The sequence below is a fragment of the Panulirus ornatus genome, chromosome 7 (assembly GCF_036320965.1).
Source record: "Panulirus ornatus isolate Po-2019 chromosome 7, ASM3632096v1, whole genome shotgun sequence".
In the NCBI taxonomy this organism is placed as follows: Eukaryota; Metazoa; Arthropoda; class Malacostraca; order Decapoda; family Palinuridae; genus Panulirus; species Panulirus ornatus.
In genome coordinates, this window is record NC_092230.1 from 11,445,306 (window position 1) to 11,472,261 (window position 26,956).

General features: G+C 40.3%; 1 long non-coding RNA gene and 1 pseudogene across 2 annotated transcripts in view; one reads left to right on the top strand and one right to left on the bottom strand.

Moving 5' to 3' along the window:
• LOC139749414 (uncharacterized) overlaps positions 1-26,956 on the bottom strand; it is a 46,141-nt gene that overhangs the window by 2,384 nt on the left and 16,801 nt on the right. Inside the window, exon 3 of one of the 2 annotated variants that reach the window (XR_011712965.1) lies at positions 7,726-10,764. The exons of the other annotated variant lie outside the window; for it this stretch is intronic. This is a non-coding gene — a long non-coding RNA (uncharacterized lncRNA). Of the gene's footprint in view, positions 1-7,725; positions 10,765-26,956 lie in introns of those variants that run through there. 2 annotated transcript variants of the gene reach the window in all.
• LOC139749647 (cytochrome b-like) lies at positions 4,953-6,026 on the top strand (annotated as a pseudogene).

Below are 26,956 nucleotides of genomic sequence, written 5' to 3' on the forward strand. Positions count from 1 at the left end.
ATTCTTTACGGATAAAATATACTTTGTTCAATATATCTTTCTAAACCTAATGACACTCTTAAACGATGTGAAAATGGAGAATGTTCGTTTCTAAAAAAAAATGGTAGAGAATTTTTTAGGGAATTTTTTTTCGATCAATACAGCTTGTAAAACAATGAATCACTTATCTGCGACTGTTTAAGATTATTCATTACCGCTAAAGAGAAAAAGGTAAGGAATTCTTTACGGATAAATTATACTTTGTTCAATAAATCTTTCAAAAGCTAAAGACACAGTTTTAAACAAAAAATGGTAGGGAATTTTTTTTTGATCAATATAGCTTGTAACACATGATGAATATATTGTTCGTTTTTAAATTCATCTATCAGCAAAAAAAATGGTAGGGAATTCTTTAAGGAATTCTTTTTCGATCAATACAGCTTGTAAAACATGAATCGCTTATCTGATACATGAAAATGAAGAATCTTTTTTAAGATTATCTATTATAGCTAAAGAGAAAGAAAAGATAAGGAATTCTTTAGGGATAAGATATACTTTATTCAAAAAATCTTTTAAAACCTAAAGACACGATGCGATCAATACAACTTGTAAAACATGAATCGCTTATCTGAGACATGAAAATGAAGAATCTTCGTTTTTAGGAAAACCTATTACCACTAAAGAAAAAGAAAAGCAGGTAAAGAAATGTTTAGGGATAAAATATACTTCGTGAAATAAATCTTTCCAAGCCCAATGACGCTTTTAAACGATGTTGAAATGGAGAAAGTTCGTTTTTATGATCATCTGTTACCACTAAGACAAACATGATAGGGAGTTTTCAGAGATTTTTTTTTTTTTTCGATCAATACAGCTTCTGAAACATGATGAACCGCTTATCTGGAACATGAAAATGAATGACCTTCTTTACGATTATTCATTACTATTAAAGAGAAAGAAAAAGAGGTAGGAAAAGTGTTTAGAAAGCGGTAGTGAAAGCTATTTACAAAGATTTATTGAAGAAAGTATATTTTATCCTTAAAGAATTCCCTACCTTTTTTTCTTTCTCTTTAGATAATCTTATAAACGAAGATTCTTCATTTTCATGTCCCATATAAGCGATTCATCATGTTTCACAAACTGTATTAATGGAAAAAAAAAATTCCCTAAAAACCCCTACCATTCTTTGTCACACTAGTGGTAACAAATGATCTTAAAAACGAACATTCTCCATTTTCACATAGTTTAAATGTGTTATTATGTTTAGGAAGATTTATTGAACAAAGAATAGTATATTCTAATATACTATTGAACAAAGAATAAGGAATTCTTTAAGGATAAAATATACTTTGTTCAATAAATCTTTGTAAATAGCTTTCACTAGCGCTTTCTAAACACTTTTAAACGATGTGATAATGGAGAATGTTCGTTTCTAAGATCATCTGTTACGACGATTAGAAAAAAAAAATGGTGCGGAATTTATCAGGGAAATTATTTTTTCGATCAATACAGCTTGTAAAACATGATGAATCGTTCTTCTAGAACATGAAAATAAAGTCTGTTTTTAAGATTGTATTACCGCTAAAGAGAAAGAAAATAAGGTAAGGAATTTATCAGGGAAATTATTTTTTCGATCAATACAGCTTGTAAAACATGATGAATCGTTCTTCTAGAACATGAAAATAAAGTCTGTTTTTAAGATTGTATTACCGCTAAAGAGAAAGAAAATAAGGTAAGGAATTTTTAGGGATGAAATATACCTTGTTCAATAAATCTTTCAAAACCTACAGACACTTAAAAGATGTGAAAATGGAAAATCGTTTTTAAGATTATCTGCTACCATTTCCAAGACAAAAAATGGTAGGGAATTTTTTAGGGATATTTTTTTTCGATTAATACAGCTTGTAAAACATACTGAATCGCTTATCTGCGACATGAAAATGAAGAATCTTCGTGTTTAAGATTATCTATTACCGCTAAAGAGAAAGAACAAAAGTTAAGGAATTTTTTACGGATATAATATACTTTGTTCAATAAATCTTTCAAAACCTAAAACCTACAGAGTTTTAAACGATGTGAAAATGGAGAAACTTCGTTTTTAAGAGTCTCTATCACCGCTAAAGAGAAGGAAAAAAGTAGGGAATTCTTAGAGAATTCCCTACTTTTTTCAATAAATCTTTCAAAACCTAATGACACGCTTTAAAACGATGTGAAATTGGAGAATGTTCGTTATTACATCAATCGTTACCACTACCAAGACAAAAAATGGTCAGGAATTTTTAGGAAAATATAATTTTTCGATCAAGACAGTTTGTAAAATATGATGAATCGCTTATCTGAGACATGAATATGAAGAATCTTCGTTTTTAGGTTAAGAATTTTTTAGGGATAAAATATACTTTGTTCAATATATCTTTCTAAACCTAATGACACACTCTGAAACGATGTGAAAATGGAGAATGTTCGTTTTTAAGATCATCTGTTACCACTAATAAGACAGATATGGTAGGGAATTTTTTAGGGAAATAGGGGAATTTGTTCTAAAACATGATTAACCGCTTATCTGGGACATGAAAATGAAGGATCTTCGTTTTTACGATTATCTATTACCACTAAAGAGAAAGATAAAGAGGTAGGAAATTTCTTAACGATAAAATAGACTGTACTTTGTTCAATAAATCTTTCTAAACCTAATAACACACTTTTAAACGATATGAAATTGGAGAATGTTCGTTTTTAAGATCATCTGTTACCATTTTTAAGACAAAAAAATGGTAGGGAATTTAAGGAAATTTTTTTCGATCAATCATGTAAATCATAAATCGCTTATCAGAGACATGAAAATGAAGAGTCTTCGTTTTTAAGATCATCGATTACCGCAAACGAGAAAGAAAAAAAGTAGGGAATTCTTTAGGGATAAAATATACTTTGTTCAATAAATCTTTCTAAATGGAGAATGTTCGTTTTTAAGATCATCTATCAAGATCATCTACTAAGGGAAAAAAATGGTATGAAATTTTTTCGAGAAATATTGTTCGATCAATACAGCTTGTAAAACATAATGAATCGCTTATCTGCGACATGAAAATAAAGAATCTCCGTTTTTAAGGTTATCTATTACCGTTAAAAAGAAAGAAAAATTGGTAGGTTCGTTTTTAAGATCATGTTACCATTTCTAAAAAAAAAAAAAAAAAATGGTAGGGAATTTTTTAGGGGAATTTTTTTTTTTCGATCAAAGCAGCTTGTAAATCATGAGGAATCACTTATCACGGACATGAAAAAGAAGAATCTTCGTTTTTAAGATTGTCTATTACCGTTAAAGAGAAAGAAAAAAGGTAAGGAATTCTTTAGGGATAAAATATACTTTGTTCAATAAATCTTTCCAAATCTAATGACACACTTTTACACTATGTGAAAATGGAGAATGTTCGTTTTTAAGATCGTATGTTACCACTACTACGACAAAAATGGTAGGGAATTTTTTTAGGGAATCTTTTTTTCGATCAATACAGCTTATGAAATATAATGAATCGCTTATCTGGAATATGAAAATGAAGAATCTTTGTTTTTAGGATTGTCTATTACCGCTAAAGAAAAAAGTGAAGCAAATAACGTATAAAACAATATATACAAACCGGCCTGAACCCGTTCAGGTTGATATCCGCAACCTAAAATCAAAATCAAAGACCTTTCAAACCTAATAAAAAAAACAATTCATGACAGAAAAAGTTACTAGAAAGCAAATTAACAAAAACAAATTAACTAAAAAGGAAACCCCCCCTAAAATACTCAATTTTTCTTGACCTTCCTCGAACAGACTATTAAACCAACAACTCAAATCCTCAATAAAACCAAAGCAAAACTCAAATAATCCATACCCATCACATACCCAAGTTCATAAAGAAAAGAATAATGACTACATTTTAAAAAGAAAAGAAAAGATAAAACAAATAAAAAAAATTGCACTACTTCCCATAGCAATTAAAAGCTTTAACATTGTAAAGAATTAAATCTATTAAGATAATTTCATGAGCCGGGACTACAGAAATCTAGACAATCCTAAAGCCCCCTCACATGCCACTATTCCTAAAAAAACAAAAAAAAGATTCATAACCCTGGCAAGATAACCCACAAGTTAAAACAAAAAATACCCCTAACATTACAAACTCTAACCTCAATAATGTATTCAAAAGATGTTTTCATTTTGAACAGAATATTCACATCCCACAAAGCACCATAACACTGGGTACCAATCAATATAAAAAGTTTAAAATTATCATTAGTTTTGATACTTTATATGAAAACTTTGGTCTTGTAGACCAAAAAAGAATATTAAAAGTCTCAAAACATCATGAAAATAGCTAAACCCTATCTTTAATCCCCAAAATTAATATTTCAATTAAACTATTTCCTGATATTTTTTTATACCTATCATTTTTTTCTATCAATTTTATTTACTCGTCTAGTTCATCCCCTGGCAGCAGGAATAATCCTCCTTATCCAAACATCTCCAATTTCTTTATCAACCGGCCTAATTTCTTCGTCATTTTGTTTCTCATATATTTTATTCTTAGTTTTCCTAGGGGGCATATTAGTTTTATTCATTTACGTAGCTTTAATAGCTTCAAACGAATCCTTTAAAACATCCTTTTTCTATGCGGGACTCATTGCCTTTGTCTCGTTTTCTATCAATATTTTTTTTTTTTTCAGGGATACTTCGATTTCTTTCCAACCAGTCTCTATACAACATTCTTTTCAATTTACTAAAAACGCATCAGACTACTCATGCGACTTAACACTGCTCATTTACAACTTCCCAGCGATATAAATAACTATTGTAGTAATTTTATATTTGCTTTTTACACTTATTGTAGTAGTTGAAGTCACATGTTTTTTTAGGAGCCCTACGCTTATCAAAATAAATGACAACACCAATTCGAAAAACACACCCTCTATTTGAAATCATAAATGGAACTATGGTCGATATACCAATTCCAAGAAATATCTCAACACTAAAATCTTGGTTCCTTATTGGGTTTGTCTCTCGGTTAAAATTCTTACAGGAATTTTCCTAGCAATACACTACACAGCAAATATCAATTTAGCCTTTTCCAGTGTTGCCTACATCTGTTGTGACGTCAATTATGGATGACTTTTGCGAACAATACACGCCAATGGGGCATCATTCTTCTTTATCTGCCTCTATATACATATTGGACGAGGAATTTACTATGGATCCTTCTTGTTCATTGAAGTATGAATAATTGGAGCCTTCATTTTATTCGCCACAGTAGCAACTGCTTTCCTAGGATATGTTTTACCCTGAGGTCAGATATCTTTCTGAGGAGCTGCTGTAATTACAAATCTATTCTCCGCAATCCCCTATATTGGCACTGATCTAGTATAATGAATCTGGGGTGGGGATTTTCTGTAAGAAATGCTACTTTAACACGGTTTTTTACACTTCACTTTTTATTACCCTTTGTAGTTATAGCCCTATCCGGTATTCATATTGTATTTCACCAAAGATGATCAGGAAATCCACTAGGCATCTCAAGACAACCAAAGTTCCTTTTCACCCCTACTTCTCTTTTAAAGATCTAGTTGGATTTATTGTTTTATTAACATTACTGGTCATAATTACACTCTTAAACCCATATCTGTTAGGAGACCCAGACAATTTCATCCTAGCCAATCCAATCTCCACCCCGGCACACATTCAACCCGAATGATACTTCTTATTTGCTTATGCCATCTTACGATCCATCCCTAACAAAATATGAGGAGTTATTGCCTTAGTCCTCTCAGTTGCCATCATTATAATTTTGCCTGCAACCCACTGTTCAAAATTCTGAAGATTAGCATTTTACCCCCTAAGTCAATTTTTATTTTAATCTTTAGTATAAATCTTAATCCTATTCACATGAATTGGAGCACGACCGCCAGAAGACCCTTATGTTTTAACTGGACAAATCTTAACAGTTTTATATTTTCCTTACTTTGTACTTAATCCCATTTCCATATACTTATGAGATTCCCTCCTAGATTGATTAATTAGTTTATATAAAACGAGCGTTTTGAAAACGATTAAAAAGAGATATTACTCTTATTAATCGAATTCTATAATATATTATATCAATTATCAGTTAAATGATACTCTAACAGATTTAAATTCCATAAAAATTTAGATAATTTAATGATACTGGAAGAAAACTCTTTCAAGCCAGATACACAAGTTTATCATAACGAAAACGAGGCAACGTTCCGCGAACCCAAATAAAAACAAAAGCCACACCTACGAGCTTAATATAAAAGAAAAAACTGAAATGATTGCTTCCTAAGAATATAACTCTAAAAAGCATCCTTATAAATAAAATCTTCCTATATTCTGACATATAGATAAGAGCAAAGCCTCCTCCCTTATATTCAGTATTAAATCCAGAAACCAATTCAGATTCTCCTTCAGCGAAATCAAAAGGCGTTCGATTAGTTTCAGCCAAACAAGATGCTAATCACACTCCCCTTAAAGGCAAAGTAATCCATGAAAACCAAACCTTTTCTTGATATATCCTAAAAAGTTCCAAATCAAACCTCTCAGTTAAAAATAAAAATCTCAGTAACTTCATAAGAAATAGTTTGCGCTACAGCATGCAAACTCCCTAACAAAGAATACTTCCCGCCCTTATAACGGGATACACGCCTACTCTCAGACAACATAAAAAAACAAATTTCCCATGTAAAAATTCATTATCCCCAAATCAGAAGGCATAACAGACCACCCAACCAAGGAAACAAACTAAACACAAACAAACATATACAAACATATACATATACAAACAATATACAAACAAATTAGACAAGACCGGAAAGGTTTGTTCCTTAGAAAATAACTTCACGGCATCAGAGAAAGGCTGCAAAATTCCCGCAATCCCTACATTAGTAGGCCCCTTACGAATCTGCACATATCCTAAAACTTTTCGTTCCAACAAAGTCACGAACGCTACAGCAACTAATACACGAATAATGACTAACATTCTTCAAAGCAGAAACAAAATTAATTAACTAAACTTGTTAATGAAGGCAAACAAGTTAGCATATTACCTATAGACATCAAATTCTATATAATTAGATCCTAAATTAATGCATAAATTCTGCCAAAGTAATATTCTACACTAAAAAAATTATTTCAATTCTTAAATCCTTTCGTACTAATTATATTTTCTATAGGAGATAGAAACCGACCTGGCTTACACCGGTCTGAACTCAAATCATGTAAAGATTTAAAGGTCGAACAGACCTCCTCTAATAGCCCCTACGCCATTAAGGATCTTTAATTCAACATCGAGGTCGCAATCCATTTTTTCGATATGAACTCTCAAAAAAAAGATTACGCTGTTATCCCTAAAGTAACTTAGTCTGATTTCTCCAAAAGAGGATCAATGCAACTCTCATGATAAAAATGATTAATTTTACAAACAAAGCAGTTACTTATCATACTCCTGTCGCCCTAACAAAATATTTCAAACACTAAATATATAACTAATTTCTAAAATTCATTAATTGACATATAAAGATTTATAGGGTCTTATCGTCCCCCTATATTATTTAAGCCTTCTCACTTAAACATAAAATTCAAAATAATAACCGCGGCCGTTAAATTTAAACATCACTGGGTAGGCTAGACTATATATAAACTTCCATAAAGACATGTTTTTGATAAAGAGGCAATAATTTTATTTGCCTAATTCCTTTACTGCATCTTCAATCTATTAACAAAGAGCAATTTTTATTCCATTCAATTAATTACTTACAAAGACATTATTACCAATAAAATCATTATTTCTAACAATACAACATTTATCAATATTTCATATTTACAAAAGTCATATAAATATCAATTACTAAGAATTTTAGTTAAAACTATTAACATAGATACTTCTAAGCCTAGTTAAACTCCATCATATTACTTTATGCTTTGATTAATCAATTAGAAGCTTTTCATTCAAATTATGTACTTCAATTAATTTTTATTTACATTCAAACAAAATTAAATCTTTTTCTAAAATAACCAGATATCAAAAGACTGTTAGTATTTCACCACTAAAAAATTATTAAAAACCTATTTGCCACTAAGCCAATCTTAATTTTTTAGCTATTCTTTTTTCGGGATATCCAATTTATCTAAAAGAAAAATTCAATTCTCCCCGATACAAAAGGTACAAAATTTTATATTTTCTTTTCCCAAATTAAACTTTTCATTATATTTAAATTTTCCCTCACGTTACTTTTAAACTATAGTGTAAACTCAAATTTCAATATACTAATCTTAAAAATTATTTTTCTTAAACATAAAAGTTCTGATCAATTCCCCAAACAAGTCTACATTTAAAACAAATCGAATCGCACGATATATCTTTTCAACGTAAGTGAAACGCTTAACTAAAAAGCTTTGCTTTACTTCTAGGTGCACTTTCCAGGACACCCACTATGTTACGACTTATCTCATTTAACTTAATGAAAGCGACGGGCAATATGCACATACTTTAGAGCTGATACCATTTTACCTTATTAAAGTTAAAATTACAAATGAATCCATCTTCACATGTCCGTCCTAAACATAATCCGCTTAACATTAAAATCCATTGTAACCCATTTTTATTTATCCATTTGCAGCACCTTGATCTAATTTATTTGGTATTATTACCAGTTACAATAATCAATCAAAATTATCTGTAATGAAGGTATACTAATTATACAAGAATAAGAAAGATTCTACGTGGTCTATCATTTATAAAACAGGTTCCTCTAACTGGACTAAAGTACCGCCAGGTTCTTTGAACTTAAAATTGATTTGTTACAATATTAGCTCCTATCAGAGTAACAGGGTATCTAATCCTGGTCCTTACCTAAATTTTCTAGGCTTCAATTCGGGTTTAATAAAACTTGCATTCATCTTTTTAAATCTAATAAACATTTTTCACTTATTATATTGAACACAATTTCTATTTAACTTCACTCATCAAACCTTTACACTTATTCACCTTTACTAGAACATAGAGTTTAACCACGGCTGCTGGCACAAGTTCTAACCTGCCCTAATTGGGCTTTGCTTAATCCACACTTATCTATTAAATTTCTAATACTGAACTTCTAAAACTCATAGTTCCTACTACCGTTTTACACACTTCATATCTAACGAACAGTGCCACAAATTACATGTACTTTTCAAGCCAAATAATAAAGGTAACAGCAAGAATCAAACTATAGATTATGTAAACCAAGCTACACAAACCAATCTACTTAAAGAATATATTGTAGTAATTTTATAAGAATTTTTTCGAATTGCAATTTTAACATCAAAAAACTAAATTTATAATTTAAAATTACCAAATAATTTAAAATTACCAAATTGCCAAATAATCAATAATTCAAAATTAACCAGTTATCCAATTATTTGCTTATTTTTATAATATATACATTAAATAGATGTAATTAAAAAGTTCACAATAAGAAAAAGGGCTTAATTCTATACAATAATACAAAAATATATAAATCTAAAGTATATCTTAAGTTCAAACATATAAAAAATTAGTACAATTATAAGGAAATAAAGTAGATTAGTTATCTAAAAAAAAAAAAACCTACATTTGAGATGATCCCAGAGAAACCCTACTTTTGCTTCCAAGAAAGTAGCAGGGGTTTCTCTAGAGATCATCCGTATATACTAATTATAGGTTTTTATAAATATTTTAGGGATATACAAGTTTTATTGAACAATAATAACTAATAATAATTTCTTAAAAACAGATGTATATATATTTTGCTTTCTTTTCATTCACATAATTAAGGCCATTCAATAAAGTGTATCTAACTTTGAGTATGCTAATTATCATATCCCCCCTAATGAAATTTCTTAATTTCATACAATATCTACTTGATTTACTCTTATAATTTTGTTTTATCTTTTTGATTAAATATGATGCCTGACAAAAGGTTTGTTTTGATAGGACAAGTAATGTACGCTGACCTGCTCATATTACAAGTAATGGACTAAACACCAATTCCAAGAATATCAAAAATTGTTATGCTCTCTACACCAACTCATACTAATTTTCAAAAAGATAAGCTAAACTTAAGCTAATGGACTCATACCCCCATCCATGTGAATTTTTCAATTTTTTATGTTACTATCCTCACAAAAAAATATTATTCAGATTTCTTCTTATTACAGGAAGAGTTCTAGCTTTATCTTCTATTTCTTGGCTTATAGCTTGAATTGGATTAGACCTAAATTTAATATCATTGATTCCAATCTTAACCAGGGGAAAAGATAAATTTTGTTCAAAAAATTTTTCAAAACCTGATGACACATTTCTAAACAATGTGAAAATGGAGAATGTTCGTTTTTAAGACCATCTGTTACTACTTCTTACGACAAAAAAATGGTAGGAAATTTTTAAGGGAAATCTCTTTTTCGATCAATACAGCTTGTGAAACACGATGAATCGCTTATCTGGGACATGAAAATGAAGAATTTTCGTTTTTAAGATTATCTATTACCGCTAAAGAGAAAGAGAAAAAGGTAGGGAGTTCTTTAGGGATGAAATATACTTTGTTCAATAAATCTTTCGAAACCTAATATAATTTCAAACGATGTATAAATAGAAAATGTTAGTTTCTAAGATCATCTGTTACCACTACTAAGACAAAAAATGGTAGGAAATTTTTCAGAGAATTTTTTTTTTTTCTTCGATCAATACAGCTTGTAAAACATGATGAATCGCTTATCTGGAACAAGAAAATGAAGAATCTTCGTTTTTAAGATTATCTATTACCGCTAAAGATAAAAGTTATGGAATTCTTTAGGGAATTAAATAACTTTGTTTAATAAATCTTTGAAAAACGATGTGAAGATGGATTTTTTAAGATCTGTTACCACAAAATGGTAGGGAATTTTTCAGGGATTTTTTTTTTTCCATCAACACAGAATCGCTTATTTGGGACATGAAATTTTAGAATCTTTATATTCAAGATTATCTATTACCGCTAAAGAGAAAGAAAAAAAGGTAGGGAATTCTTTAGGGATGAATCACACTTCGTTCAATAAATCTTTCAAAGCCTAATGACACTTTTAAACGATGTGAAAATAAAAGATGTTAGTTTTTAAGATCATCTGCTACCATTTCTAGGACAAAAAAAATCGTAGGGAATTTTTTAGGGAGATTTTTTTTTCTTTTCGATTTATACAGCTTGTAAAGCATGATGAATCGCTTATCAGGGACATGAAAAAAAAGTAGGGAATTCTTTAGGGATAAAATATACTTTGTTCAATATATCTTTGAAAACAGTTTTCAATACAACTTTCTAAACACTTTTAAACGATGTAAATATGGAGAATATTCGTTTTTAAGATCATCTGTTACCACTACTAAGACAAAAAAAAAAAAAAATGGTAGGGATTTTTCAGGGAAATTTTTTTCGATCAATACAGCTTATCTGGGACATGAAAATGAATGTTTGTTTTTAAGATTATCTATTACCACTAAGACAGAAAATGGTAGGGAATTTTTTAGGGAAAAAACTTTTCGACCAGTATAGCTTATCTTTGTCAAGACAGATAAAGAATTTGTTAAGGAAAAAATATTTTTTGAAATTGTTGGAAAACAATGAAATTCGTTTGCACGATATGAAGATCTTCTTGAGAGAATGTTACCAAACTCAGAGTAAATGATGGGGAGTTTCTTTGAGAATATACATTTTGCTAAAAAATGTATGTAAAACATGATGAAACACTTTCCTACGACATGAAAATTAAGAACATTCGTTTTTAAGATTTATATAGAGACAGAAAATGGTAGGGAATGTTTTAGGGAAAAACTATTTTGTTCAAAAAATCTTTTAAAACAATTTTACCTATTTAAGAAAAATTCTTACCAAAAAAGAGAAAATAATGGGGAATTCTTTACAGAAAAAAATTTTTCGATTGGAATTCTTTAGGGAGAAAATATTTTTTAGAATGGTTTTAAACTTGATATGAAAATGAAAATCTACCTTTATCATGAGAATATCTATTAGCGTGAAGAGACAGATAATGGTAGACAATTATTTAGGGTAAAACTTATGTACGGAAATTGTTTGCACGATATGAATATACAAATTTACTTTTTTAGGAAAAGCGTTACCAATTAGAATGGGTAAGTTTCTAGGGAAAAAATTTAATAATTAACTACTGTAAAAAATTAATGAATCGCTTTTCCAAGACATGAAGATGAAGGTAGGGAATTTTTGGGGGGAAAAATATTTTATTCAATAAACCTTGTAAAACATGAAACGCTATTAATTATATTTTACCACTACAAAAACAGAAAATGGAAACAGGGAATTTTTTTCGATCAAAACTTTTAAAACATGATGAAACGCTTATCTGAGACATAAGAATGAACAATCTTCGTTTTTAAGATTATCTTTTACCGCTAAAGAGAAAGGAAAGAAAGATAGGGAATTCTTTAGGGATGAAATATACTTTGTTCAATAAATCTTTCAAAACCTAATGACACAATTTTAAACGATGTGAAAATGGAGAATCTTCGTTTCTAAATCATCTATTACTACTACCAAGACCAAAAAATGATAGGGAATTTTTTAGGGAAAACTTTCGATCAACACAGCTTGTAAAACATGATGAAACGCTTTAAAACTATATAAAAATTTACCTTTATGAGAATAACTATTAGTCAAGACACAGATAATGGTGAAGAATTTTTTGGGGAAAAATAATTTGTTTCGAAATTGTTGTAAAACAATGAAATTCGTTTACACGATATGAATATGAAAAATTTACCTTTTTGAGAAAATCTATTACCAAAATGAGAGAAAATGATGGGAAATTTCTGAGGGGAAGATATTTTGCTTAAAAATTGTTGTAAACATAGTGAAACGTTTTTCCACGACATGGAAATGAGGAATATTCATTTTTACGATAGGGAATTATATGGTAGTGTATTATTTGGGAGAAATATTTCGTTCAAGGTCTTGTAAAACATGATGAAACACTTTTAGAAGATATGAAAGTGAAACGTTTTTAAACGATATGAAAATTTACTCTTATGAGAATATTTATTAGTCAAAAATATTTTCTTTTGAAATTGTTGTAAAACTAAGATTTGCTTGCATGATATGAAAATAGAATATTCATTTTTTTTTTTTTTTTTAGAAAACTCTTACCAAGAAGAGAGAAAATGATAGTGAATGTTTTTGAGAAAAAATATTTTACTCAGTAACTGTTGTAAATCATGAATCTTTTCCACGATATAAAAATGGAGATTCTTCGTTTTAATTATCTATTACCACTAAAGGGACACAGCAAATGGTAGGGAGCTATATGATTAATGAATATTTGGTTTTTATATTTGCCTTTATTACCAAGATAAAATGTTTTTGTTTGGAATTTGTCTAAAACAATGAAATTCGTTGCACAATATGAAAATGAGAAATTTACCTTTAAGAAAATTTTTACCATGAGCAAAGAGAAAATTAATTTCTTTTAAGGAAAATATAATTTGCTCTGTATTAACCATTGCCACTAAAGAGACTGAAAATAGGGAATTTCTTAGGGGAAAAAATATTTCGTTTAATAAATTTTGTAAAACTATGAAATGCCCTTTACACTCAATTTGAAAATGAAAATTTACCGTGAAGAGAAGGATAATGGTAGGTTATTTTTTAGGGAAAAGTATTTTGTTCAGATGTAAAATAGGGAAAAACTTTTTCGATCAATGCAGCTTGAAAAACATGATGAAACTCATATGCAGCACGAAAATGAAGAATCTTCATTTTTAATATCATCTATTAACGATAAAGACAGAAAGAGAAAGGGAATAAAGGTTGTAAAACTTAATGAAACGCTTTTAAACGTTACGAAAATGAAAATTTACCTATATTAGAATATCTCTCACCAGAGAGACAATAATGGTAGGGAATTTTTAAAGGACAAAATATATCAAAATGAAAACTATCTTTTTAAGAAAAGTTGTTAAGGAGAGAAAATAAATGACGGGAAATTCTTAGGGAAAAAATATTTTGCACAGTAAGTATCGTAAACATTATGAAACGCTTTTCCACGACATGGAAATCTTCGTTTTTAAGATTATCTATTACCGCTAAAGAGACAAAAAATGGTAGGGAAATTTTTAAGGAAAATATTTCGTTCAATAAATCTTTTAAAGCATAATGTAACGCTTTTCCACGATGTGAAATTAGAGAATGTTCGTCTTTAAGATTATCTATTACCACTAATAGTTCAAAATTAGGGAATTTGGGGGGGGAGGCGCTTTTAACCTATATGAAAATTTACCGTTATGAGTATCTGTTAGTCGACACAGATAATGGTAAAGAATTTTTAGGGAAAAACATTTTTTTTCTTTTTTGAATTGTTGGAAAACAATGAAACTCGTTCTCATGATATGAAGATGAAAAATTTACCTTTTTGAGAAAATGTTACCAAAATGAGAGAAAATTATGAGGAATTTCTTAGGAAAAAAAAACATTTACCTTATAAAATGAAAAATATTCGTTTTCAAGATCATTCATTACCACGAAAGAGACAGAAAATGGTAGGGAGTTTTTTAGGGAAAAATGTTTTGTTTAATAAATCTTATAAAACATGATGAAACTTTTAAATCGTATGAAAATCAAAATATAAATTTTGTGAGAATACGTTTTACCGAGAAGAGAGAGATAATGGTTGGGGATTCTTTAGGGAAAAACTATTTTGTTCCGAAATTGTTGTAAAACAACGAAATTCATTTGCGCGATATGAAAATGAAACTTACTTTTGTAAGAAAATTGGTTACCAAAAACAGGGAAATAATTGGGAATCTTTTAGAAAATAAGTATTTTGCTCAGTAACTGTTGTAAATCATGATTTGCTTTTCCACGATAGGAAAATATTTTTTCCCTATAGAGGGAACAAATATTTCGTTCAATAAATTTTGTAAATCTTGATGAAATGCTTTTAAACAATATGAAAATGTAAAATTACCTTTATCACTGTGAAGAAACAATGGTATGAAATTTTTTGGGAAAAAATATTTTATTCGGAAATTGTTGTAAAACTGAAATTTGTTTGCACGATACAAGAATGTGAAAGTTACCTTTTTAACTTAAAAACATTAAGAAACGCTTTTAGACTGTATAAAAATTTACCTTTATGAGAATATCTATTAGTCGAAACACAATGGTAAACAATATTTTAGGGAAAAAATGTTTTGCTTTGAAATTGTTGTAAAATAATGAAATTCGTTTGCATCATATGAAGATGAAAAATTAACCGTTTTGAGAAAATGTTACCAAAATGAAAGAAAATGATGGGGAATTTCTCAGGGAAAACACATTTTGCTTAAAAACTTAACTTTATGAGAATATAGATATTCTCAAAGGTAAATTTTAATTTTCACATCAAGTATAAAAGCGTTTCATTATGTTTTACAAAATTCATTGAACGAAATATAGTTTCCCTAAAAACTTCCTTCCATTTTCTGTCTCTTTAGTGGCAATAAATAGTTTTAAAAGCGAAGATTCATCATTTTTATATAGTAAAAAAAGAGTTTCATCATGTTTTACAACTTACTGAGCAATATCCGAAAAAGCATTTCATCATGTTTTACAACAGTTACTGGTGGGATGTGCCTGAAGACGAGTGTGATCAGGGCAAGAAATCAAGAATGGGTACTGATGGAAGGCGGGGTTGTGCCTGTAGACGAAGATTAGCTGGGCGTGAAGGCGAATGCGAGCTTGACCTGAATGGACCAGAAGGCGATGGTGGGATGGGTTGAAGGAGAGTGTGGAATGCGACAAAGCGAAAAAGGGCTGGAAAAGAAGGAGAATGGGCGTTGGACTAAAGTCGTGGGTGGGATGGGGCTAAAGGAAGGCTAGTATGCAAGGGTAGGATGGGATGAATGAGTGTAGGATGGGCCTTACGTCGAGGTTGGAAAGTGCTAAAAGGCGAAGGTCGGCTAGGCCTGAAGGCGTTGGCAAGCTTAGACCTGAAGGAGAGTGCTTGCTAGGCCTGAAGCTTTGACCTGAAGTCGATAGCCTGCTTGCCCTGAAGGCGTGGGTGGGATGGGCCAGAAGGCGAATGCGAGATGAGCTTGTAGGCGATGGTTTGATTGGGCAGATTGCAAGGATCGGATGGTCTAGAATAAAGTAGAATGCGATGGTGAGGTGGGCCTGAAGGTGAGGTGTGCCTGAAGTTTAGGGTGAGATGCTGCGGAAGGCGAGGGTGATTTGGCCCTGAAAACGAAGCTGGGATAGGACAAATGGTGAGGTTGAGATGGGCCTGAAGACGAGAGTGGGGCTGGAGCAGAAAGTGAAGATGGACTTTGCCTGAAGGAAAGGGTATAATGGGCCTGAAGGCGAGGTTGAACTAGGTTTGAAGGTTACTGGTCCTTAAGGCGAGGACTAGCTGGGCCTGAAGGGGATAATGAGCGTGGCTTGTCCGTGATGTGGAGATGGGAGAGAAGTAGATGATGGGTTGTTCCTGAAGGCGAAGTTGGGATGGGCTAGAAGGCAAAGGTGGGATGGGCTAGAAGGCAAAGGTGGGATGGGCTAGAAGGCAAAGGTGGGATGGGCTAGAAGGCAAAGGTGGGATGGGCTAGAAGGCAAAGGTGGGATGGGCTAGAAGGCAAAGGTGGGATGGGCTAGAAGGCAAAGGTGGGATGGGCTAGAAGGCAAAGGTGGGATGGGCTAGAAGGCAAAGGTGGGATGGGCTAGAAGGCAAAGGTGGGATGGGCTAGAAGGCAAAGGTGGGATGGGCTAGAAGGCAAAGGTGGGATGGGCTAGAAGGCAAAGGTGGGATGGGCTAGAAGGCAAAGGTGGGATGGGCTAGAAGGCAAAGGTGGGATGGGCTAGAAGGCAAAGGTGGGATGGGCTAGAAGGCAAAGGTGGGATGGGCCTGAAAGTGAGGCTTGGATGGCCCAGAAGGTAAGGGTGTGCTCGTCATGACAGCGAGAGTGAGTGCGCTGGGCCGGAAGGCGAAGATGGACTTGGCCTGAGGGCAAGGATGGGATGGACTAGAAGCCGAGGTTGATCTAGATTTGAAGGCAAGAGTGTGATGATTAAGAAGGCGATGGTGGGATGGGCTTGAAGATGAGGATGGGGTAGAACATGATAGCGAGGGTGGGATGGTTTAAAGTCGTGTGTGGAATGCGATTGAAAGCGAAAGTGGGCTAGGACAGGATGAGGTGGGGGTCGGACTCAAATCACGTATGGAATGGGCCTAAAGGCATTGTTGGATGGGCTTGTAGGCGTGGATGGGATGGGCCAGGTGTGGGTGGGATGGGTAGAAAGCGAAGGTGGGATGAACTTGAAAAAGAGGGTAGGCTGGGCATGAAGGAGAGGTTGGGCGGGACCAGGTGAAGGTGGGATTGGACTGATGGCGACGTGGACCAAAACTGAAAGTGTGGGCTGGGGCAGATGGCGATAGGTGGCGGATCTAAATGCGTGGGTTGGAGAGGCCTGAAATCGAGGGCGAGATGGTTTTGTAGGCGAGGGTTGGTTGGGCCAGAAGGGAAGGATAGGATGGGCTTGAAGGCGAGGGTGGGCCGATCTTGAAGGCGAGGGCAGGATGGGTATAAAGATGCGAGTCTGCTGCGCCTGAAGGCGAGGGTGGTATGGGCTAGAAGTTGATGGTGGGATGGCCTTGACGGACGGTGGGCTGGGCCTGAAGGAGAGGATAAACTTGGCATGTCGGTGAGGTAGGAATGAGAGAGAGAAGATGATGGGTTAGGCCTGGAGGCGAATTTCTATGGGCTAGAATGCAAAAGTGAGATGGGCTTGAAGGCGAGGGAGAGCTTGACATAAAGGCGAGGATGAGCTGGGCGTGAGGGTGAGGTGAGGTCGAAGGTAGAATGGGTCTGAATGCAAGGGTGGGCTGATATAATTGAGTGTGCTTTTCATGACGGCGCGCTTGGGATGGATCTGAATGAGTGATTGGCTGGGCCTGAAATGGAGGGTGTTTTGGCCAAGAAGGTGAAGATGGACCCGGCCTGAAGGCAAAGGTGAGACGCGGGTGGGATGGGTTATAATTTGGAGTGGGGATGAGGATGAGCTGGGCTTGAAGGGGAATGCGAGCTTAACATGAAGGCTAAGGTGGGATGGATCAGAGGGCGATGGTGGGATATGCCTGAACACGAGTGTGGTCAGGCTGAACCTGAAGGAGAATGTCAGCTCGACCTGAAGGCTAAGCTCGGTTGGGCCAGAAGGCGATGGTGGAATGGGCTCGAAGACAAGGGTGGGCAGAGCATGAAGGCGATGGTGGGATGGGTTCGAAGACGAGGGTGGGCAGAGCCTGAAGGCGATGGTGGGACGAGTTGAAGGAGTTTAGAATGCGATTGAACGCGAAAGTGTGCTGGGACAGGAGGAGGAGGGTTGGACTAAAGTAGTGGTTGGGATGGGCCTAAAGGCGAGGGTGAGATAGGCTAGTAGTCGAGGGTGGGATGGGCCAGAAGGCTTGGGTGGGCTGGGATGAATGAGAGGGTTAGATTGTCTTGAAGAGGGTGGGCTGGGTAAGAAGGCGAAGTTGGGCGGGGGCGGGGGCAGAGGGCGAATGTTGGTTGGGGGTGAAGGCGATGGTGGGTTGGGATTAAAAGCGAGAGTAGGCTGGGACAGGGCGAAGTGGGGCGGGCTTGAGTATATGGATGGGATGGGGCTGAAGGCGAGGGTAAGATGGGCTTGTAGGCGAGGGTAGGTTGGGCCAGAAGGTAAGGGTGGGAAGGGCTTGAATGAAAGTTTAGGATGGGTTTGAAGTGGAGGGTGGGATAGGCTTTAAGGGGAGGTTGGATGGAGCAAGTAGGCGAAGATGGGCTAGGACTGAAGGAGAGGGCAAGCTGAAGGCGAGGGTGTGATGGGACAAATTATGATGGTGGGATGTTCTTAAAGGCGATTGTGGAATCGTATCGAAGTTGAGGGCGGGACGGATCTAAAGACGAGATTGTGCTTGGCCTGGGTGGGATGGGCCGAAAGGCGAAGGTGAAATAGGCATGTAGGAGAGGTCGGGATGGTCCAGAAGGTGTAGTTGGGATGGGTATGAAGGAAAGGTTGGGCGAGACCAGAAGGCGATTGTGGGATGGGCCTGAGGGCGAGGGTGGCCTGGGACTGAAAGTGAGTGTGGGCTGGGTCTGTACGAGAAAGGGGGTGGGGAAGGGGGGTTAAGGCGTGGTGGAAGGGGCCTGAAGGCGAGGGTGAAGCGGTCTTGCAGGCGAGGGTGGGATGGTCCAGAAGGTAAGGGCGAGATGGGTATGAAGGCGAGGGTGGGATGGACCTGAAGGCGAAGTTGAGCATGGCCAGAAGGCAAAGTTGGGCTGGTATTGAAGGCTAGGCCTAAAGGCGAAGGTGAGAAGTGCCAAAAGACGATGGTGGGATGGGCGTGAAGGCGAGAGCGGGATGGGTCAGAAGGCGAATTTGGGATGGACCTTGACGGTGAGGGTAGGCTGGGCCTAAAGGCAAGGGTGGGGTGGGTATGAAGGAAAGGTTGGGCGAGACAAGAAGGCGATTGTGGGATGGGCCTGTGATGTGAGGATGAGAGAAAGATGATGATGTGTTGGGCACGAAGGCAAATTATGTGTGAGCACGAAGGCGAATTATGTGCGAGCTAGAAGGCAAAGGCGAGACGGGCTTGAAGGTGAGGGAGAGCTTAACTTAATGGCGAGGGCGAGTTGGGCCTGAAGGAGAGGGTGAGCTGGGCCTGAAGACGAGGATGAGCTGGCTCTGAAGGCGAGGCTTGTATGGTGTAGAAGACGAGGGTGAGGTGGGCCCGTAAGCGAGGGTGGAATGGGCCTGAAGCCGATGGTGGGCTAATCTAACTGCGCGGGTATGCTTTCCATGACAGCGAAGGTGGGATGGGTCTGATGGCGTGGTTGGCTGGGCCCGAAATGGAAGATGGGCTGGCCAAGAAGGTGAAGGTGGACTTAGCCTGAAGGCAAGGGAGGCATTGGCCTGAAGGCGAGGGTGGGAAGGGCCTGAAGGCAAGGGTGGGAAGAGCTTGAAGGCGAGGTTGAGCTCGGTTTGAAGGCAGGAGCAGGATAGGCCTGAAGGGGATGGCGGGATGTGCCTGAAGCTGAAGGTGGGCTAGGCCATAAGGCAAGCATGGGCTGGGTGAGAAGTCGAAGGTGGTTGGGCCTGTAGACAAGGACGAGCTGGGCCTAAAGGGCCTAAAGGAGAGTGTGAGCTTGCCATGAAGACTAAGTTGGGATGGGCCTGTAGACGTGGACGAGCTGGGCCTAAAGGAGAGTGTGAGCTTGCCATGAAGACTAAGGTGGGATGGGCCAGAAGGCAAAGGTGGCCAGAGCCTGAAGGCGAGGATGGGATGGGTTGAAGGAGTGTGTGGAATGGAACGGAAAGAAAGAGTGGGCTACGACAAAAGGGAAGGTAGGGTGGGGCTAAAGTCATTTTTGGGATGATCCTTATTAAGGCGAGGGTGACATAGGCTTGTAGTCAAGGGTGGAATGGTCCAGAATACGATGGTAGATTGGGTTGAAGATGAGGTTTGGATGAGCTTGAAGAGTGGGGTTAGGCGGGGACAGAAGGCTCGAATGTGGGTTGGGAGTGAAGGCGATGGTCGGATGGGACTGAAAGCGGGAGTAGGCTGGACTATAAGAAGACAGGAAGCGGGCTTGAATGCGAGGGCGGGATGGACCTGAAGGCGAGGGTAAGATGGGCCAAAAGTTGAGGGTGAAGGGTATGATGGGCCAGAAGGCGAAGGTGGGATGAACTTGAAGTTGAGGGTGGGATGGGCTTAAATGGGCGGGTGGTCTGGCCGTTCCGGCGAAGCTGGACGGAACGAGAAGGTAAAAGTGGGCTAGGCCTGCAGGCGAAGGCTAGCTAGGCCAGAAGGTGAGGGTGGATATGCCTGAACGCGAGGGTGGGATGGGCCTGAGGGCGAAGGGTGGCATCGGACAGAAGGCATGGGCGAGTTGCGCCTGAAGGAGAGTGTGAGCTTGACTTGAAGGCCAAGGTCGGATGGGCCAGAAGGCGATGATGGGATGGTCTTAAAGACGAGGTTGGGCAGAGCCTGAAGGCGATGGTGGGATTGGTTGAAGGCAAGTGTGAAATGAGGCTGAAAGCAAAAGTGAGGTGGGACAGGAGGAGGAGGAGGGTTGGACTGAAGTCGTGGGTGGGATGGACTTCAAGGCGAGGGTGGGATAGACTAGTAGTCGAGGGTGGGATGGGCCAGAGGGTATGGTTGGGATGGGATGAATGAGAGGTTTAGATGGGCTTGCAGAGGGTGGGTTGGGTAAGAAGGCGAGTAGGGCCGGGGTAGAAGGCGAATGTGGGATAGGAGTGAAGGCGATGGAGGGCTGGGACTGAAAGCGAGAGTAGGCTGGGACAGAGGGCGAATTGGGGCGGGCTTGAATGTGGGTGGATTAGGCCTGAAGGCGAGAGTAAGATAAACTTGTGGGCCAGGGTGGGATGGGCCAGAAGGCAAGGGTAGGATGGTATATATTGAACGTCAGTTTGGGATGAGTTTGAAGTGGAGGGCGGAATGGGCCTTAAGTCGAAGTTGGACGGAGCTAGAAGGCGAAGATGGGCTAGGCCTGAAGGCGAGGGCAAGCTTAGTCCTGTGATGGGCCAAAATACGATGGTGGGATGGGCCTTGAAAGGCTATGGTGGACCGGTCTCTTAGTCGAGGGTGGGATGGGTCTAAAGGTGAAATTTTGCTTGGTCTGAAGGCGGAGATGGGATGGGCTTAACGGCGAGGGCGAGACACTCTTGTAGTCTAGGGTGGGATGGGCCAGAAGGCGTGGGTGGCATGGGTTAAAGGTGAGGGTGGGATGAGTATGAAGGAGAGGTTGGGCGGGACGAGAAGGCAATTGTGGAATGGGCCTGAAGGCGACGGTGGCCTAGGACTGAGAGCGAATGTGGGCTGGGGTAGAAGGAAAAAGAGGGGGGGAGGTGCTAAAGGAGTGGGTGGGAGGGGCCTGAAGGCGAGGGTGAGATGGTTTTGCAGGCGAGGGGGATGGACCAGAAGGTCAATGTGGGATGAGCTTGAAGGCGAGGGTAGGATGGGCTTGAAAGAAGTTGAGCATGGAAGGCTGTTATTGAAGGCGAGGGTTAGCTAGACCTAAAGGCGAAGGTGTAAGACGATAGTGGGATGGGCTTGAAGGAGGTGGGACGAGTCTAATGATGTTGGTCGGATGTGTCTTAAGGCGAGGGTGGGATGGGCCAGATGGCGATGGTGGGATGGCCTTGACAGTGAGGGTAGGTTGGGCCTGAAGGAGAGTATGAGCTTAGCTTGTCGGTGAGGTGAGAGTGAGGAGGAGGTGATGGATTGGGCCTGAAGGCAATTTCTGTGAGGGCTAGAAGGCAAAGGCGAGATGGGCTTGAAGGCGCGAGAGAGCTTGACTTAAGGGCGAAGGTGAGCTGGGGTTGAAGACGAGGGTAAGGTGGGGCTGTAGGCAAGGGTGAAATGGGCCTGAAGGCGATGGTGGGCTGATGTAATTGCAAGGGTGTGTTTTCATGACAGCGAGGGTGGAATGGGTCTGATGGTTTGGCTGGCTGGGCCCGAAATGGAGGATGGGCTGGGCAAGAAGGTGAAGATGGACATGGCCTGAAGGCAATGGTGGCATTGGCCTGAAGACGAGGGTGGGCTGGGCCAGAAGGCGAGCATGGGCTGGGTAAGAGGTCGAAGGTTGGTTGGGCCTGTAGACGAGGATGAGCTGGGCCTAAAGGCAAGTGCGAGCTTGACAGGAAGACTAAAGTGGGATGGGCCAGAAGGCGAAGGTGGGATGGGATTAAAGGCGAAAGTGGAATGAGACAAAGCAAGAGTGGGCTTGGAAAAAAGGGGTAGCATGGTGGGATTAAAGTCTTTTTGGGATGGGCCTTATAAAGGCGAGGGTGACATAGGCTTGTAGTTGAGGGTGGGATGATCCAGAACGCGAGGGTAGGTTGTGTTAAAGGCGAAGTTTGGATGGGCTTGAAGAGTGTGGTTAGGCGGGGACAGATGGCGAATGTGGGTTGAGAGTGAAGGAGATGGTGGGCTGGTTCTAATGGCGAAGATGGGCTTGTCATGACGGCGAATGTGATGGGCCTGAAGGCGTGGGTGGGCTGGGACAGAAGGTGAGGATAGATTTGGCCTGAAGGCAAGGGTGGGATGTCCCTGAGGGCGAAGTTGATGTAGGTTTAAAGCCAAAAGTGCGATGGGCCAGAAGGTGAAGATGGAGCTTGGCCTGAAGGCAAGGGTGGAATGAGAATGAAGGCGAGGTTGAGCTAGTTTTGAAGGCAAGTGTGTGATGGGGCAGAAGGTGACGGTGGGATGATGCCAGAAGACGAGGTGGACAGGGCCATAAGGCGAGGAGGATGGGCTGGGCCAGAGGTGGAACATGGGTGGGGCCTGTAGATGGGCTAGTCCAGAAGGAGAAGATGGGCTCTCCTTTACGGCGATTGTGGGCCGAGACAAAGCGAGAGTGGGTCGAGCCAGAAGACGAAGTAGGGTGGGCCTGAAGTAGGTGGGATGGTTCTGGAGGAGAGTGCGAGATGAACTTGTCGGTGAGGGTGGGATTGGCAAGAAGGTAAGGGTGGTATGGTCTTGAATGCGAGGATGGGATAAGCCAGAGTGCGATGGTGAGGTGGGCCTGAAGGTGAGGCGGGCCTGAAGGCGAGGGTGATTTGGCCTGAAGACGAGGGTGGTATGGGACAAAAAATGAGGGCAAGCTGGAAATGGGGTGAGCGAGACTGGGATGGGCAAGAAGGCGAGGGTAGGCTAGCCTTGAAGGAGAGAATGAGCTGTGCCTGAAGATTACGATGACCTGGGCCTGAAGGCTAGGGTGGGATGAACCAGAAGAAGAAGGTATGCTAGGCCTGAAGGAGAAGGTTGAATGGACCTTAAGGGGAGGGTGGGAGAGCCTGATGGTGAGGTGGGCGTTAAGCCTTGTGTGATCTGGGCCTGAAATGGGGGGGTGGGAGACAAGCTAGGTCCAAAATGAGGGGGTTAAGCTGGGCCAGAACGCAAAGATGGACCTAGACTGAAGGCAAGTGTGGAATGGGCCTGGAGGCGAGGTTGAGCTAGGTTTGAAGGAAAGTGTGGGATGGGCCTGAAGGCGATGGTTGGATGTACCTGAAGACGACGTGTCCTTGGCCTTAAGGCGAGGAGGATAGGCTGGGCCAGAAGGCGAAGGTGGGTTGGGCCTGTAGGAGGAGACCAGGTGGGCCTGAGGGCGAGAATGAGCTTGGCTTGTCTGTGAGGTGGGGACGGGAGAGATGATGATGGGTTGGCCCTGAAGTCAAAGTTGGGATGGGCTAGAAGTCAAAGTTGGGATGGGCTTGAAGGCGAGGGTGAGCCGGGCCTGACAAATGGAACGGAAGGAGAGGGTGAGCTTGATCTGAAGGCGAAGGTGAGCTGGGCCTGAAGGTGATGCAGGGATGGCCCAGACGGTGTGGGTGAGGTGGACCTGATGGCGAGGGTGGAATTTGTCTGAAGCCGATGGTGGGCTAGTTTTAATGGCGACGGTGTGCATTTCATTAGGGTTGGAGTGGGATGGGCCTGAAGGCTTGGATGGACTGTGCCAGAAGACGAAGATGGAGGCGAGGTTGATCTATGTTTGAAGGCAAGAGTGTGATGAGCCAGAAGGCGATGGTGGGATAGGCTTGAAGACGAGGTGGGCAGAGGTTGATGGCGAGGTTTGAAGTCGTTTGTGGAATGCGACTGAAAGCAAAAATCGGCTGGGACAGGAGAAGGAGGGACGGACTGATGTCGTAGGCGAGAAGGGCCAGAAGGTGTGGGTAGTGTGGGTTGAAGGAGAGGGTGGAATTTGTTTGAAAAGGAGAGGTTGGGCGGGGCCAGAAGGCGAAGTTGGGCGGGGATAGAAGGCGAAGGTGGGCTGTTATTGAAGGCGAAGGTTAGCTAGGCCTAAAGGCGAAGGTGGGATGAATCAAAAGACGATGGCGGGATGGGCTTTAAGGCGAGGGAGAGACTGACATTAAAGAGAGTGAAATGGGCCTGAAGGCGAGGATGGGCTGGCCCTGAAGGTGAGGGTGGGATGGTCCAGAAGGCGAGGATGGGCGTGGCAAGGTGAAGATTGACATGGCCTGAAGGGAAGGTTGGGATGGGCCTGGAAGAGATGGTGGGCTGATCTAATTGCGAGGGTATGCTTTTCATGACGGCGAGAGTAGGATGGGCCTGAAGGCGTTGTTGGCTGGGTCTGATGAAATGGAGGGTGGGCTGGGCAAGAAGCTGAAGATGGATTTGGCCTGAAAGTAAGGTTGGGATGGGCCTAAAGGAGGGGTTGAGCTAGGTTTGAGGGCAGGGGTAGGATGAGCCTGAAGGAAATGGTGGGATGTGCCTGAAGACGAAGGTGTGCTGGGCCGGTAGGCGAGCATGGGCTGGGTTAGAAGTCGAAGGTGGGTTGGGCATGTACACTAGGATGAACTGGGCCTGAAGGGAAGCGAGAGCTTGACATGAAGGCTAAGATGGGATGGGCTGGAAGGCGAAGGTGGGATGGGCCTGAAGACGAGGGCGCGCAAAGCCTGAAAGCGATGTCAAGCTAGGTTTGAAGGCAAGAGTGGGATGGGCCACAAGATGGTGGCATGTGCCCGAAGACGATTTAGGCTAGGAAAAGAAAGCGAGGATGGGCACGGGTGGAGGGGGCACGTGGGTTGTGCCTGCGGACGAGGATAAGTTGGGCCTGAAGGCGAGTGCGAGCTTGACCTGAAGGATTAGGTAGGATGGGCCAGAAGGCGATGGTGGAATGGGTTTGAACACGAGGGTGGGCATAACCTGAAGGTGATGTGATGGTGGGATGGGTTGAAGACTAGGGAGTAATGCGACAGTGAAAGTGGGGTGGAACAGGAGGAGGAAGGTTGGACAGAAGTCGTGTGTGGGATGGGCCTAAAGGCGAGGGAGAGGTAGGTTAGTAGGCGAGGAAGGAATGGGCCAGAAGGCATGAGTGGGATGGGATGAATTCGAGGGTTGGATGGGCTTGAAGATGGTGGGTTGAGTATGAAGGCGAGGTTGAGCGGGGGCAGCAGGCGAATGTGGGTTGGGAGTGAAGGCGGTGGGGGGCTGGGACTGAAAGTGAGAGTATACTGGGCCAGAGGGCGAAGTAGGGCAGGCCTAAATATGTGGGTGGGATGGGCCTGAAAGCGAGGGTAAGATGGGCTTGTAGGCGAGGATGGGATGGGCCAGAGGACGATGGTGGGATGGCCTTGGCGGTGAGGGTAGGCTGGGCCTGAGGGCGAGGATGGGGGTTGCTTGTCGGTAAGGTGGGCATGAGAGAGAGAAAGTTGATGGGTTTGGCCTGAAGGCGAATTCTGTATGGGCTAGAAGTAAAAGGCGAGATGTTCTTGAAGGCGAGGGAGAGCTTGACATAAAAGACGAGGGTGAGCTGGGCCTGAAGACAATAATGGGCAGATTTAATTGCGAGGATGTGTTTTTCATGACGGCGAGGGTGGTATGGGCCTGAAGGCGAGGGTAAGATGGGCTTGTAGGTTAGTGTGGGATGGGCTTGAAGGCGAGATGGGCTTGAAGGTGAGGGTGGTATGGGCTTGAAATGGAGGGTGGTATGGGCCTCAAGACGAGGTTGGACGGAGCTAGAAAGAGAAGGCGGGCTAGGCCTTATGGGCGTGGGGGGGAGGCAAACTTAGACCTGAAGGTGAGGGCTAGCTAGGCCTGAAATAAAGGGTGTGATGGGCCAAAATACGATGGTGGGATGGGCTTGAAAGCGAGGGTGGCCCGGCCTTGAAATCGAGGGTGTGATGAGCCAGAAGGTGGTGATGCAATAGGCATGAAAAAAAGAGGGTTTAACAGCCTTGTCAGTGAGGGTAGGCTGGGCCTGAAATGGGTGGTGTGCTGGGCCAGAAGGTGATTATGGACTGGGTCAGAAGGCAACGGTGGGATGGGCCTGAAGGCGAGGTTGACCTAGGTTTGAGGGCAAGAGTGCGATGAGCCAGAAGGCAAGGGTGGGATGGACTTGAAGCTTAGGGTGAGATT